The following is a 17010-nucleotide window of genomic DNA, read 5'->3' on the forward strand; positions in this document are numbered from 1 at the left end:
TAAAAGTACCTTTAGAATGGAGATGAGGAGGGATTGCTTTAGCCAGAGGGTGGGGAATCTGTGGAATTCATTGCCGCAGACGTCTGTGGAGGCCTTTTTTAAAGTGGAGATTGATAGCTTCCTGACTAGTTAAGGCATCAAAGGTTATGGGGAAAAGGCAGTAGAATGGGGTTGAGAATGAAAAAATAGATGAGCCATGATTGAATGTTGGAGCAGTCTTGATGAGCTGAATGGCCATATGTCTGATGATCATCAGATTCCATGATATGCACCATTTTGTCTTCTCAATACAATACAATACCTCAGTGAGGCTCAAACGAAATTCTGTTTCCACAGCCATACAAACAAAGACAATTCCCTAGACATACACACAATTTAATTCACACAAACATCCATCACAGTGAACCCACTGTGATGGAAGGCAAAGTCTTTTCTCTCCCCTGTTCTCCATGTCTCTCCCGATGTCCAAGCCCCAGGCGGGCGATGCTAAGTCCCACGGCCATTTTAGGCCGTGCCGGGCGATTTACGGCCCCGCTCCCGGTCTAAAAGTCACAATGTTGGAGCCCCCGGCGGGCGCTGGAATGTCCCACGGCCATGAAGCCGTGCCGGGCGATGTACGGCCCCGCTCCGGGTCATTCCAACCCCGCGACACGGGCTGGAGAAGTCGCGTTGCGGGAGCTCCGGGAAGCGGTCTCTCTCCCCCCGGACCTGCGAGCTCCCGATGTCCCAGTTCACCGGACCTGCATTGCTGGAGCCTCCGAGCCCCAGGAGTCGAGTCGCAGCAGCGAGTCACCACCGCTCCCCACGCTCCGAGGCCGGCCAGCCCCACGATGGTGAGTAGTCCGCAGCTCCGCAGTCTCCCGAGCCCCCGGGTCGTTCAGGTTGGAGGCCGCTCCACGGTGCTAGGCCCCAACGACAACGGAGACCCGACAGGGAAAAGGTCAGGTCTCCCGGACAGGGAAGAGAGTTAAAACGGTTTCCCCCGCCCCCCACATATACACATTTAAAACAAGTATTAAAAAAACCCCACCAACACTACATTTAACTAGACAAAAAATAAAAAAAGACAGACAGGCTGCAGGGGCCGCTGCAACGGGTGAGTCGCGCCACCTTTATCACTTCCACTCTTGGTTACTATCTCTACACTTCCCTCCTTTACCTATGAGCTATCTATGATAATTTTTGGAGTATTTTCACCCTACTATTTATTTGAATAAAAAAGGGGTCTTTGCCTGTAATGTGTGGATATGCGGGAAAATATCAGAATTCGAGTGGCAGCCTATATACTTCTCTCTCTCTATACTCTGACGGGCCTGTCCCACCTACACGACTTTGCCGGCACCCGTCATATGTCGTTGCAGATCGTACGTGAGTGAGAGAGCCCAGAATCCGTGAGTGAGGGAGTCCAGAAGCCATGAGTGAGTGAGCCCAGCCCCCCAGCCCGAGAGCTGCCGTGCTGGCCAGCCCGAGAGCCACCCAGCCCGAGAGCTGCCCAGCCCGAGAGCCGGCCAGCTGCCAAGCACGAGACCCCACACAACCCCTCCCCCCCACACAACCCTTCCCCCCACACATCCCCTCCCCCCCCAACATCCCTCCCTCCCCCCACAACCCCTCCACCCACAACCCCTCCGCAACGAACCCTCCCCACTACAACCCCTCCCCGCCGCAACCCCTCCCCCCACAACCCCTCCCCACCCACACAACCCCTCCCCACCCTGTAACCCCTTCCCACCCCCACACTGCCCCACCCCCACTCACCCCTCCCCCCCACACCACCCTCTCCCCCTCCTACACCGCACCACCCACACCCACCTCCCCTCCCACCCCATACTCCCCTTGCAACACACACCCCCTTCCCTCCCCTCCTCCCACCTCCCCTCCTCCCTACTCCTCCCCTCCCACACATGAAGAGGAGGGGGAGGGAGTGCTGGGGAATGAGGGGAAATGAGCCACGGCTGCACAGTTAGGGGCTATGTGTTGGAATATTACGTTGGAGGAACGGGTTAAGTTGGGGGAACGGGTGAGTGGTGGAATAATGCGTTGGGGAATGGGTTGCATTGGGGGGCCAGCCCTCCCATGTGACTGGGGCCCACTAAGTCTAGTTCCATATAAAAAGACTCTCCATTTCTTTTCTCGGTTTCTAAAAGGTTTTTAAATGTAATCTCGAAAAGGTATAGAGTATTTCAGAATAATCATATTCAGTAGTGTGACACAAAAAGCTGGGGTACCTCAGCGGGATAGGCAGCATTTCTGGAGAGAAGGAATGAGTGACATTTCGGGTCGAGACCCTTCTTCAGACAGGAGTGTCTTCAGTGGAGTGCCTGTCATTTGTTTGTCTATGCAAGACTGCCATGGCCTAACCATATTCTTGTTTTCACCGGCTTAATTGATTGACAGACCTGCTCAGGAAAACAGGTGTCAAACATTGGCCACTGATTGGCTGTTGCTCATTAGCTCTGACAAAAGTTCACATCAGGGAAGGCAAACAGGATCTCTCTGGAGGAATTATATAACTACAAGATGAAAGTGCAGCATGCTGAAAACTTGAAGTCTATTGGGAGAGTGTGCCGCACCATTCTCTACTTCTCTATACACAATTCAGGTCGGGTGACAGGAAAAGGAAAATTCACAAAAATACAGAAACCTCCAATCCTGTAAAAGGCTGAAACTATAATCAATAACTACTGATAATAATTCTGATTAATGTTTATGTTTACCTGATTTCTGGGAGAGGGGGATTCAAAAGGTCCCATTATTAAAAGATATGCAGCTTTACTGGCTGATCAATGTGATTTCTTACTCTGGAACTGAAAATTCTTAAAATTCTTAAAATAAGATTCTTAAAATCTGCTATAGTAGATTTGAAATTTGTAAAGCTGTCAGTAGATAATGAGGACACGGACATTTTTCATTTAGAGTTTCAAAAGGCTTTCCACTTGGTACTGAAAAGAAAAACAAAATCAGGTGCCTTAAGCACCCTGAACCTTTAGGGGATTGAATCACCTGATAGTTGTTACTAGTCCAAATAAAAGCATTAAACTGGAGCCTGAATAATAATGTCAGCATTTCTGCTGTTGACAGATTATTTTCAGTAACAACCAGCAATCCTCAGAAGAATAAGATAAATGAAACAAACAAAGGCAACTGAATGTAGTTACTCTCGAAATATTCAATGGAAATTTGGAAATAAAATTTCCTACTTAATCACATGAACCAGGCTAAGAAATTATAGCTGAATGAAAATCGATGTTGGATCTTGTGCCTCATTTGAATTAACACTATGTTGTGGATCCCCATTGCACATCATAATGCAGCATACTTGCATTAATGAAGCAGACTCAAATGTTTTTTTTTAATTCTCTTGTTCAGTGTGGATGAATTATTGCCCTGAGATTTCACAGATTTGGCTAGACTAAAGGAAGATTCTGCACATGAGCACGCGTGCTGAGCCAATAAAACTAAATTGGCTCACTGAGATATTTTAAGTCTTCAGTGACCAAGGCCTCAAAAGATTTATGGAAAGCTGTTGGCTGATTGGTGCATTGGAAAGACTATCAAATAACCTGAAAACATTGTCAAGGAGCACATAGAAAACTAGTGCCTCGTGTCACGTCCTTTTACCCATCCCATCGCCATAGAACAGAGGTTATTTCCACAAGCGCACCTTTGAAATCCACCATTATGTCACATCTAATGGCCAAAATCATAGCTTCCATTGCAGTGCAAACATCTTGCAAAAGTTTGTTATGCAGTACATTCTCAGACTGATACCATAGTGGCTCTGGATTAGTGATGCTCAACATTCAATCTGCAGAAAGATACAGATATCTAGATGCTTCTTTCCAGCCTCTGACATGGGATAGTTGTAACAGTCTCACAAACTGAAATCTTTAACAAATCAAACCCATAGTACGATATAACAAACCTCTCCACTGGCTCTCACCTGGACATTCTTATTAGTGACTGGCTAGCTCCTTCCATCTTTGTGATCTCTCAGAAGTCTCTCCATCTAAATAAGTCACTATGTAAAAATACATCTAACGTGCATTCTAAATTATATCGTTGGAAATTTTAATTGATCCACTACAATAGAGTACTGCTACTTTGCTCAAGCTATTTTGGACACGGAATACAAAAAAAAAACCCTTTGGTTATTGTACAAAATTAAAACAACTTTCTGAATAGTGAGTAGTTACATTTTATACAGATCAATGGTTCAATGGTACTTTATTGTAACATGTACCTATATACAGTGAAATTCCTCTTTTGCATATAATTCAGTAAAGATCTTATTTTACGTAGGCACAATCATACTTAAATACAAGAGCTTAAGCATAGTAGATTCCACTGAGGCAGTACATAAGAATAACTTCATTTCCAACCCCATCTTGTATCATTCAGGTTCAAAGTTGTTCATAAAAAAAAGTAGTCCTAACAGCCATAAAGGCCTTTTGTCCTGACAGCGGCACTTTGTTGGAGTTGCAAGATAGGCCAGGTGATTTTGTCCATGTCCTCCACCACTGGTCTGCCGCTCCATACCACCACAGGACTCATCCAATCCACCATGGCAGTTCTCACCATCTGCAGCTTCCTTCGTTCTTGTAGTTTAAATTACCAAACCAGGCTAAGATACAACCATAGAATCCTCACCATACACCTGTATAAGTTCAATAGAGTATTCAGCAACATGCTGAGTCTCCTCAAACTGCTGAGGAAGTAGGAGCTTTGGTTAGAAATCTTTGTAATTGCATCAAAGTTCTGAACCCAGGATAGAACAACAGAGATGTGTATGCTAAGGAAGTTCAAGCTGTTGACTATTCACTCCTGTCCTGCTGATGAAGATAGTTGCATTGTCTGTTGGCTTTGCCTTCCTGAAGTCAACAATTAGCTCCTTGGTCTTGCTATCGTTGACAGCATATTGTTATTCTGCACCATTTAATTAGATCTTCCTGTATTCCTAACATTTTCTCTACTTTGAGAGGTTGGTTGCGATGCTTCAGTAATGACCTTGCACAACCCTCACTACAATCCCACCTTGCCCATTATCTTTCTCCTGTAGTTTGACTCATTTTGACTCGATATTGATGTTGTCTTTGCTGAATTTAAAGATGGCTTTGGAGCTGTGTCGGGCTACACAGCCCTGATGGTATGCTGCCCATATTTTTAAAATGCTGTCATGAGGATAAAGAGAGTAGAGCAGGAGACTGAGCATGTAGCCTTAAGGTGCAGCTGTGTTGATGGTCAGTGAAAAGGAGGTATTCTGGTCAATTTGTACCGATTGAGGTCTGCCACCAAAGAGGTTTAGGATTCAGATGCATTGGGAAGAGTAGAGACACAGTTCTCTGAATGTAACGATACACCTGGATGAGATGGTGGCGTTAGACACAGAACTGTAGTCGATGTATGTATTCTTGTTGTGACATATATTGTCACAAGTGGTCCAGCAGAGAATGGAGAGTCAGTGAGGTCGCATCTATAGTCGATCTATTATAACGGTAGGAAGATTGAAGAGGGTCCAGTGCATATAAGGAGTTGATTTGCTTCACAACCAACCAGATGCAGAGAGAATGTTCGTGCCATTGGTTGGCAGTTGTTGAACCATGTTACCTTGTTCTTCTTGGGCAGCCAGAATTATGGATATCCTCTTAATTTCGTTCAGACCAAAAGGTCTGAATGACAATAAAGGAATCTATCTATCTATCTATCTTAAAGCAGGTGAGGACTTCAAACTTCAAAGTGAGAGGCTGAAGATCATGAAAAGTCCAGCCAGTTGGTCCACGTTTGTCATCGGGGAATGTGGGGACTTATTGTTGTTCTCCCTTTCAAAGTAAGCATAGAAAGCATTGAGCTCATTCAGGCAAAAGGACAAATCCAGTTTGCTAATTACTGCTTTAACAGTCTTCTATCAATCAACAGCAAAGACAGGTATAGCCACTCACCAATGCTCAGGTTTTATTTTGCCAGAACCAGTTAGCTCTAATCCCATATCAAAACCTCGACCAATGAGTATAATTCCAGAGGTGAGGTGAGAGTTACTGCCCTTGACACCTAGGTTGCCATTGACCAGAAGCTCAACTTTACCACCCACATAAATATTATGGCTACAAGAACAGGTAAGACTGGATATCCTGCAGTTAGTGACAGACTTTCTAACTACATAAAGCCTTTCCATTTTCTACAAGTCAGAAGCATGTGGAATACTCTCACGTGTAACAATGCATGTGGCTCCAAAACATTCAAAATCCTCAAATCATCAAAATCAAAGCAATCTGCTTGACTGGCACATTTTCACCTTCCTAAATACCCACTTCCACCACTACAGGAACACTGCAATTGCACCACTTGCAAAATGCACCGTGATTGTAATGGTTCGATATTGAGTAACTTTTGACTGCAACTATTTGGTTTCATAGAAACATAGAAACATCGAAAACAGGTGCAGGAGTAGGCTATTCGGCCCTTCGAGCCTGCACCGCCATTCAATATGATCATGGCTGATCATCCAACTCAGTATCCTGTACCTGCTTTCTTTCCATACCCACTGATGGCCCTGACGGCATCCCACAGGGCCTGTGCTGCGCAGCTGACAGACGTCTGGACTGACATCTTCAACCTGTCACTTGCCCAAGCAGTTGTCCCCACTTGCCTTAAAACCACCTCCATCGTGCCAGTGCCAAAACACTCCACTGCAGCAAGCCTCAACGACTTCCACCCAGTTGCACTTACCCCCATCATCACCAAGTGCTTCGAGAGGCTGGTCCTGGCACACCTCAAAAGCTGCCTACCCCCCACACTGGATCCCTATCAGTTTGCCTACCGCAAGAACAGGAGTACGGAGGATGCCATCTCTACGGCACTTCACTCCGCCCTCTCCCACCTCGACAACAGAGACACTTACGTAAGAATGCTGTTCATCGATTACAGCTCAGCATTCAACACCATTATACCATCAAAACTGATCACCAAACTCGGTAACCTGGGCATCGACCCCTCCCTCTGCAACTGGATACTGGACTTTCTAACCAACAGACCCCAGTCTGTGAGGTTAGACAAGCACACCTCTTCAACCCTCACCCTGAACACCAGCGTTCCACAGGGCTGTTTGCTGAGCCCCCTCCTTTACTCCCTCTTCACCTATGACTGCACACCTGTACATGGTACTAACACCATCATCAAGTATGCAGATGATACAACGGTGATTGGCCGCATCAGCAACAACGATGAGCTGGCCTACAGGGAGGAGGTCCAGCACTTAGCAGCATGGTGCGCTGACAACAACCTGGCCCTTAACTCCAAGAAGACCAAGGAGCTCATTGTAGACTTCAGGAAGTCCAGAGGCGGCACGCACACCCCCATCCACATTAACGGGACGGAGGTGGAACGTGTTTCTAGCTTCAGGTTCCTAGGAGTCAACATCTCCGATGACCTCTCTTGGACCCACAATACCTCTACTCTGATCAAGAAGGCTCATCAGCGTCTCTTCTTCCTGAGGAGACTGAAGAAGGTCCATCTGTCTCCTCAGATCCTGGTGAACTTCTACCGCTGCACCATCGAGAGCATCCTTACCAACTGCATCACAGTATGGTATGGCAACTGCTCTGTCTCCGACCGGAAGGCATTGCAGAGGGTGGTGAAAATTGCCCAACGCATCACCGGTTCCTCGCTCCCCTCCATTAAGTCTGTCCAAAGCAAGCGCTGTCTGCGGAGGGCGCTCAGCATCGCCAAGGACTGCTCTCACCCCAACCATGGACTGTTTACCCTCCTACCATCCGGGAGGCGCTACAGGTCTCTCCGTTGCCGAACCAGCAGGACGAGGAACAGCTTCTTTCCGGCGGCTGTCACTCTACTCAACAACGTACCTCGGTGACTGCCAACCACCACCCCCCCCCCCCCGGACACTTATTATTATTTATTCAAATCGTTTGCTATGTCGCTCTTCAAGGGAGATGCTAAATGCATTTCGTTGTCACTGTACTGTACACTGACAATGACAATTAAAATTGAATCTGAATCTGAATCTGAATCTGAATCTGATCCCTTTAGCCACAAGTGCCACATCTAACTCCCTCTTAAATATAGCCAATGAACTGGCCTCAACTACATTCTGTGGCAGAGAATTCCAGAGATTCACCACTCTCTGTTTCGAAAGCAGATGGCACACAGACAGATCACTCAATCAATGCCAACTTTATTACAGTTGAAACATCTATACTAATGCATGGTGAACCCTCTTCATGAGTAGGCGACTTCGTCCGCAGTTTGGTTTGCAATTTTTTCCCTGGCAACACTTGCGACCTGAAGTCTGAACTGCAGAAAGTTCCCCCGGCTACTTTATACCCCTTGAATGCATACAAGTCAGCACAGCACATTCTTTCATCAATTTCTCCTGTTTGTTTCCTGGCTGGCTGATTCTTCATGATATGCATTTTATCTAAACTTCAAAAGCTCAATTGGACAAAAGGCCTGGAGCATTTGATTACCCTGCACAAATGCACAACCGCTTCATCCAGATCCCCCATGCCAATATCTTCCAATTAAAATGACAAATCAATCACCTTATAGTACCCAAGGAATCACTGCTCTAGGTCTATAATTTCCTAACAATGGCTACTTGCCGAAACTACTCCTACAGCACCTCCCAAAGCTGCAAACTGCTGCACCAAAATGAATAACGGCATCAGGAAAATGGGCACACCAACATTTGTAAGTTTCTCTTCAAATCAACCAGATTGATTGAGGCAAATCGAGAAAATGGTTTACTACTTCTATCTTGAGTAATTAGAGATTCTCTCTCTCTCTCACTGCCTCTCTCTCTTTCTTTCCCTCACTCCTATTGCCAGGGCCGGATTTACATATAAGCTTCACAAGTTTAAGCTTACGGCCTCGAGATTTAGGAGGGCCTCGGCAGGTCCTAGGCTTCATAGGCTGAAGCCTAGGGCCTCAAAATCTAGGGGGCCTCTGGCCAAGGTGTTTTTTTTTTCTCAGAGTAAAATAAACCCAAAGAAAAAAAAATTGGAGTGCTATCAGCGTTTCCACTTTGACGGAAATTACCCGAAATTCTGGTTTCAGCCCGCTGGAAATTTTGGGAAATTAACACACAAAACATTTTCTAAAAAAAGATTTTATTTACTGCAAAAACTTACAGTATTTTATTTGCAGTGTGTGCATGCTTCTTTATAACATTTCACATAATATTTTACAGTACAACGATTATTAAAACAAGGACAGCTTCAATTCTTGATTTTAAAAAATGTATACAAAAATGACCCCAATTATCCCATTCCAACCACTCATTACTCTTGACTGAACCAAAATTATTTCTGAAATATTGGACATAGATTTGGTGCAAAAATGCTCCAAAATAAGGCTCAGAATGCTCTAGGGCATCTAAAAACCCAGAGCTCCCAGGGCCTTTAAGCGGTCCCTGGGCCCCGGCCGCAAGGGTCTTTGAGCTTCGCGCTTGTGATATGAGCTGCGTGCGCTTATTTCACATAAAAGTTTGTCATCCTGCCACCCCCCTTTTTGAAAATCTTCGTATGGGCCTGGTGTATAATATTTTTGACACTGTCATAGGCCTTTCTTACATATGCTGTCACAACGCACTGTAGTCTCTAAACAACACTTCAGTAATTTTCCTTGCCCTCCATTTCAGAATAATATTGTTTTAAGCTGATAACTCGACACTAGCACTGGCAATAAATAAAAAGCGCAGCTTTCCAGCCCTTATCTCATTGGCCACGCTCGGCTGCACATCGGTGTCAATCTGGTGGACGCTTCCATCTTCCTCTCATGGGGGTGGGGGATTGTGAGGGGCCTCACGTGGAATAGCCTCAGGCCTCTCTTCATCTAAATCCAGCCCTGCCTATTGCTACATACAGTATGAAGCAGTCTCACGTCACGTCTTGATAGCTGTCAATTGAATATCATGAGGTTATATTGGGAGGTTATGAGGTGCCTAGATATATCAAGATAGTGGAAGCATTGCTTGTGAATGCCATCGATGTGTTCTGTAATGCTCTTGTGGCAGCATGGCAGGTTATTGTGGGCCTGCTGTTTCTAACCAGACTTAGGAACCAACCTTTGACATGGTATATTGATTCAAATGCAATGATTAAAAGCCTGACACAGCATGATAGAATTGGGACAAGTGCCAAAACAAGTGCCAGGAGAAAGGTCATTTTATCTGCCATGTGCATTATCCTTAATCATTATCCTTAATCACATATCAATCATCTATTGATGTGAGAATTTTTACAGTTCATGTAATGTATCATATTTGGAAGGGAAAATAAAGAGAATTACCAACAATATGCAGGAAATTCCAATCCACCCTGGTTTGGAAACTAGATATTTAAAACATCTAAATGTGTTAACTGTATCATTTTGATACAGCAAGTGGCAACGTGATTCATTTATCTAAATGTGAACTTAATAAGCCAACCTGGCTTTAGAATGATTAAAATGCAAACAATGAAACAATATTTTCTGATCTGCTGAATCACAATGACTGAAACAAGTCATTGCTGCTTAAAATATAGAACTTAGCCAAAAGAACAATGTTGTTTCTCTAAGTAACAATCATTCAGTACATCATCTCCAATGTTCATTCACTCCATTATACCAAAAAAAACAAATATGAAAAAACAAACAGGAAAATTTAAAGTAAATGGAACTAAAATTATAATAATGCATGGTGACATATGACATATTCTACACGTGGTTGCACTATGAACAAGATTTATTGCTGCTATGGAGATGGTGATTGGAACTGCAATCAGTAGTATTACACAATATTGTACCATGGTAATTATCTCTAGTCATATCAAAACAGCATTTTATTTAAACACTGACCTATTGTAGGCAAACATACATTCTTATCTTTCAAGCTAATAAAAATGGAAATAAGTCGTATCCTTTCCATTTTCAATGGAGGGATCTATGATTTAGATCAAGCAAATATTTTCTTTAAGATTTATTCACTTTTACTCATACCATGATTTCATCTCTATATTGTTGCAGAAAACAAGGTCAGAAATAAAGCACATACACACGATTAGTGTGTTAGCTTTTCAATAACATGAGTATTTAAAGACAAAACAAAATGCACCCAATGTTGGAAAGCTAAATTAGAAACCAGAAATAGCTGGTCAATTCACATTCTAACAAAAGATGTATTAACATTTATTTACTATGCTGCCATATGTGCTCTCATGTTAAAGATCAGCAAATGATATAATAGCCATTGAATAGATTTGAAAGTAGACACAAAATGCTGGGGTAACTCAGCGGGACAGGCAGCATCACTGGAGAGAAGGAATGGGTGACGGTTCATGACAAGACCCTCCTTTAGATTTGAAAGGCTCTTTCTATTCAGGCAGCAGTTTTTGCTTTGTTTAAAATAGTTGAACATCTACATCTGGACTAATTAATATTTTATGTATGTATAATGTATAATTTAGCTTGTGATCCATTACGGAAATTATTTTGAGATAATTCATTTATTGCCGCTCCTCCAGGATCCAATTTTTTACATAATAAATAATAAACAAAGTTGATTTACATATGTGCTTCCTTCTTATTGCAGGTATCATTCAATTAAAATAAAAAGTGACATGTTTTGCTAAAGCATTAGAAGATGGCAAGCAAGTATAATTCCAACCAACTGTTTTTGATGGGATCGTTTGTATGTCACATTAAATAATGTTTGGATATCATGACAAAAATGGTTGGAAAGCTACTGGAGAGTATTCTGAGGTAAAAGAGAAATGTGCATTAGGGATAATCAACATGGTTTTGTACATGGGAGATCGCGTCTCACCAATCTGATTGAGTTTTTTGAACATGTGACCAAAAAGATTATTGAAGACAGAGCTGTAGATGTGTTATATGTGGATTTCAGCAAGGCATTTGACAAGGTTCTGCATGGTAGACTTCTCTGGAGTTAGTGGTGGAGCTCCATCCAGCGCGGCTTGTCAGCTTCGGAAGCCGCGGTCTCCGGTAAGGAAGCGGCCGTTCCAGGTTTCCCATGCCGCTGTGAGGATTCTCCCGACGCCGGAGCACCATCACCCGGCGAGAACGGCCTGGAACATCGGGCCTCCGTAAAGCCGACAGCGGAGGCCTCAAATAGGCCCGACTATGGGTGGACATGGGGATGAGGACTGGACTTTGTGCCTTCCCTCATGATGGGAACCATTGTGGGGGATGTTTTTTATGTTTAAATTTCTTTATTATTGTTATGTTGTATTCTTTTTTATGTGCTGCAATGGCAATCTGCATTTCAGTACACCAATTGGTGTATGTGACTAATAAAGAACCTTTGAACATTTGAACCTTTAGATCATATGGGATTCAAGTAGAGCTAGCCGACTGGATAGAAAATTGGCCTCATGGAAGAAGCAGAGGGTGATGGTGGAAGAATGGTTTTCGGGCTGGAGGACTGTGACTAGTGGTGTGCCTCAAGGGTTTTGTGCTGGGCCCATTACCATTTGTCATCTACAAAATAATAAAATAAGGCATGATTAGTAAGTTTGCAAATTACACTAAAGTGGATGGTATTGTAGATAGCGAAGATGGTTTCAGAAATTGCAGCATGATCTTGATCAGATGGGCTGAGGATTGGTTGATGGAGTTTAATAGAATGATGTGCACGGTGTTGCAATTTGGGAAGTCTAACCAGGGCAGGTTTACCTACATAGTGAATGGTAGGGCTCTGGGAGTGTTGTATAACAGAGCGATCACGGAGTGCAGGTATATATTTCCCTGAAAGTGGAGTCACAGGTAAATAGATGTGGTCAAGAGACTTTTGGTACATTGGGCTTCATCAGTCAGAGCATTGAGTATAGAAGTTGAGAGGTTATGTTACAGTTGTACAAGACATTGGTGAGGCCACAATTACAGTATTGTGTTCAGTTTTGGCACCCTGTTATAGGAAAGACGTTGTTAAGCTGGAATGGTTGCAAAGAAGATATACGAGGATGTTGCCAGGACTCGATGGCCTGAGCTATATAAGAGGTTGAACAGGCTAGGACTTTATTCCTTGGAGAGCATGAGGATGAGCAGTGATCTTATAGAGGTGTATAGGATAAAGGGAGGAATCAATAGGGTAAATGTACTGAGTGTTTTACCCAGAGTAGGGGAATCAAGAACCGTTGGTTTAAGGTGAGGTGGGAAAGATTTAATAGGAACCTGAGAGGCAATTTTTTTACACAAAGGGTGGTAGGTATTGGAACGAGCTGCTAGAGGAGGTAGTTGAGGCAGGTATTATCACAAAGCTTAAAAAACATTTAGACAGGTACATGGATAGGATAGGGCCAAACACAGACAGATAACAAGTGTAGGTGTGACGAGTGTAGATGGGGCCTATATACAAACATAAAGCTTGACCAGCAAAACAATTCAATTGTGCACTAACCCACAAAGCTTTTGCAAAGAGAACCGGTTTAGAATCTAAACCACTTCTGAAAGCAATTCATATTGAAATTTTGATATTTTAGTCATGTTTAAAGACACACATGTTCTTTAAACATGTGATTGACACAAAATGCTGGAGTAACTCAGTGGGACAAGCAGCATCTCTGGAGAGAAGGAATGGGTGACCTTTTGGGTCGAGACCCTTCTTCAGACTTTAAGGACTAAGACAGTCTGAAGAACAGTCTTGACCTGAAACATCACCCATTCCTTCTCTCCAGATATGCTGCCTGTCCTGCTGTGTTACTCCAGCATTTTGTGTCTATCTTCAGTTTAAACCAGCATCTGCAGTTCCTTCCTACACATTTCTTTAAACATGTTCTCACTGTTCTACTTACCATCTCCATTCTGCTATTTCTTCACTGAAGACAGAAGAATTCTGGAACTACTCTGCTGGTCAGATTGCATCTGGGGAGAAAGAAACAAAAGTAATAGTTCAGGAAATGGACAATTATTTGGAAGATCAGGGAAATGTCGGCTATGAGAAGCTGCCACCTGGGACAAATTAGCCAGTCATATTGATTAGCAAGTCTAGTCTGAGGAGCCTTGTGTCATATACAGTTTTTTTTTTCTTATCCTTTTATGTCAGAATTGATTAAATAACCTGATGCAATGCTAAAAATGTGTATTAGCTCTTTTACCAATCTCACAGATACAACTCCAAAGGGATTTCTATTAGCGAAGTGATTCCTTCAATTTTACTTCAGATAGTAGACAGAACTTTCTGCTGTGATATTATGTTGAAAACCAAAAAAAAGTCAAAGGAGGGGAGATTTCCATTTATGTCTAACACGTCAACGATAGAAGCAATTATTTATGGTCATTAGCTCATCGGTGGAATTCTAAAGGGCCTGTTCCACTTGGGCGTCATTTGCGCGTCACGCAGGTGGCAAGCGAGGATTTTGAGCATCCCAAAATCCTGGGGCACCCGCGCGTTACCGCACGTCACTGCATACGCCACCACGCGCCAACCAATTTTTAGGATGTCGCGTAAATGACGCGCAAATGACACCCAAGTGGGACAGGCCCTTTACTCTCGGGTCATGAGGTCATAGATTAAAGAAATTATCTTCCATTATTTACACTTCCCAATCCAAATGTAATTTCAAGTGCATTTATTTGAGAATCCATGGTTTAATGAATAGTATTGCAAGATGACATAAAATTAAATAATGGGGTAGACTTTCTGGATATATGGAAAACCAGATGGGAGGAATTAAGTGGATTGCAAAGAGAGAGAAAGGAGGGAGCTCAGGGAAAAGGGTTATCAGAATATAAGGTGTTGTTCTTCAAGTCTGCAATTCCTCTCACACCGACAGTGGAGAAGGCCAATGACTGATAGGTCAGTTTGGAAATGGGAAGGGGAGTTTAAATGACATGCAAACAGGAACCCAGGATGACAACAAGTGTACTGTGAACCAATTGCCTAGTCTTTATTTGGTTTCAACGATGTAGAGCAGGCCACAGGAGGACTGGCCAAATTTTTGTGCCTTCCACCACATTGATGAATGCTGTGGTGGATGTTTGTGTTAAATTTTTTATGTGTTTTTGTGTGTTCTTTTTCATTGTACCGCTACTGGCAAATTCATTCACTTGCACTTTATGTGCAATGTGACGAATAAAACTGATTGTTGATTGTTGATCAAATCACCATGTCAGGGGTCTTGGAGGAATGGGTGGGAAAGGATAAGCGAATCAGAGATTCACTGAAAGAATGGTCCCTGAGGAAAGCAGAAAGGGGTGGGAAGGAAGATGTGGCTGGTGATGGGATCTCATTGGGGGATATGGGAGCTCATGAAGATACATTGTTGCTCTCCCTTTCAAATTGATATAATCCGGGAGTGATGCATTACTGTTATGAGCTATTTAGTTTCACCTTGTAGGAAATGATGTCATGCAAACCCTGCCATTGTTGTCCAGCGTCTGTCTGAGCCTCCACCTTTGATTGAAATTGGCTCTTCATATTCTGAATGGCCTTCTGGAGGTCATATCTGGAATTCTTATATGATCCTGTATCACCTGACTTGAAGATAGACCTGGTCCTTCTGGTTCATCTAAGGCTTCTGGTTAGCGAACACTCGGATAGTCTTGGTAGGAACACACTCCTCTACACATTACTTTTTGAAGTCAGTTACAACTGTGACATTTTTGTTCAGGTCTATTTGCAAGTCTTTGATCGCCCCCTTTACCGACTCCAAACAATTGCAAATTTGATTCGACTTCCCTCACTAGCTCTGTACAATCCTCACAGGCAGAGCCGCACTCTTCAGTCACTACAAGAAGAAAGAACACAGCCAGGTGGTTCTCTCCAAAGTGTGGGCCAAGGATGGAATGAAAGACATTTCTAATGGAGAAGTTGTAGTGGCCAAGAGTGATCCTCTTTGATCATGAGTGATTTGATCCTCTGGTGCTGCAGAAATGTGTTGCTGGGAGATTGGAAGTGTCTTCTTCAAGCTTGCCCTGATGAATTCTCCAGCCATGATGTTGAAGGCATCAGGTACGTTGTCTAGTTTTTGTTGATCATTGTGTGTAGATGGCAGTGGTAGGAAATGGTGAAAAGTATAAATGCTAGAAGCCTAGAATCAATGATGTGACTGTGGTGTCTCAAAAAGCTAATGTTCATATCTGAAGTGTCAACATGAGAACATTAGTTTTAAATGAGCTAATCTTAGCTAGAAAATCATGACAATCAAACAAAGTCAATGTGGTTTCATGAAAAATAAATAATGTTTGGTACATTTTGGAAATTTTTGAGGAAATAACAAAAAGGGTGGATAAAAAAGAACAAGTATAAGGCATTGCATTAGGTTCCACATTATAGGTTACTGCACAAGATAAATGTACACAGGATTAAGGGCAAAATATTTGCAAGGATGGTGGAGTAACTAACTAATTGAAATACTGGGAAAATGTTAATGCAGTTGTTAAAAATATCTTGGGTTATAAAATCCCAAATACCTGCCCTGTGATGTATCTGAGGGACATTACAGATATTGTAAAGATAGAAGATACCTATTTGATTAAAGTTTTGCTTGCAGCAAATAAGAAGGCCATTACCAGGCAGTGGCTTAATGAAAAAAGTTCAAAACAGGAACAGTGGCTAGAAATTGTGCGAGACATCTTTACTATGGAGAAACTGACATATTCCTTGAGAGTCAAGGAGAATTCATTTGAGAAGATCTGGGAAAAATGGACCGTTTATTTGAGCCATGACACCAACTAGATAAATGCCGAGCTAGATATGGGAAGATGGTGTTATATAGAACTAGATGGTATGTTTGTGTGAATATTTAAATATCTCCAGATAACTAATCAATGTAATGTTTTTTTTAATTTGGTAAGTGAACCATACGGTCTTATTCCAATTTTTTATTTATTTCTTTTTTTTCCCTTTCTATTTATTTTTTTGATTGTTGCTTTTCTTATTTTGTTTTATTTATGGTGATGGTGTTGCACTGTTTTGTATGTATCTCAGTGAAAAATCAATAAAAAAAATCTAAGTGAAAAATAAAAAAGAGGGGGGGAGAGGGTGGGGGAGAAGGG

Source organism: Leucoraja erinacea, chromosome 11 (genome assembly GCF_028641065.1).
Source record: "Leucoraja erinacea ecotype New England chromosome 11, Leri_hhj_1, whole genome shotgun sequence".
Lineage (NCBI taxonomy): Eukaryota > Metazoa > Chordata > Chondrichthyes > Rajiformes > Rajidae > Leucoraja > Leucoraja erinaceus.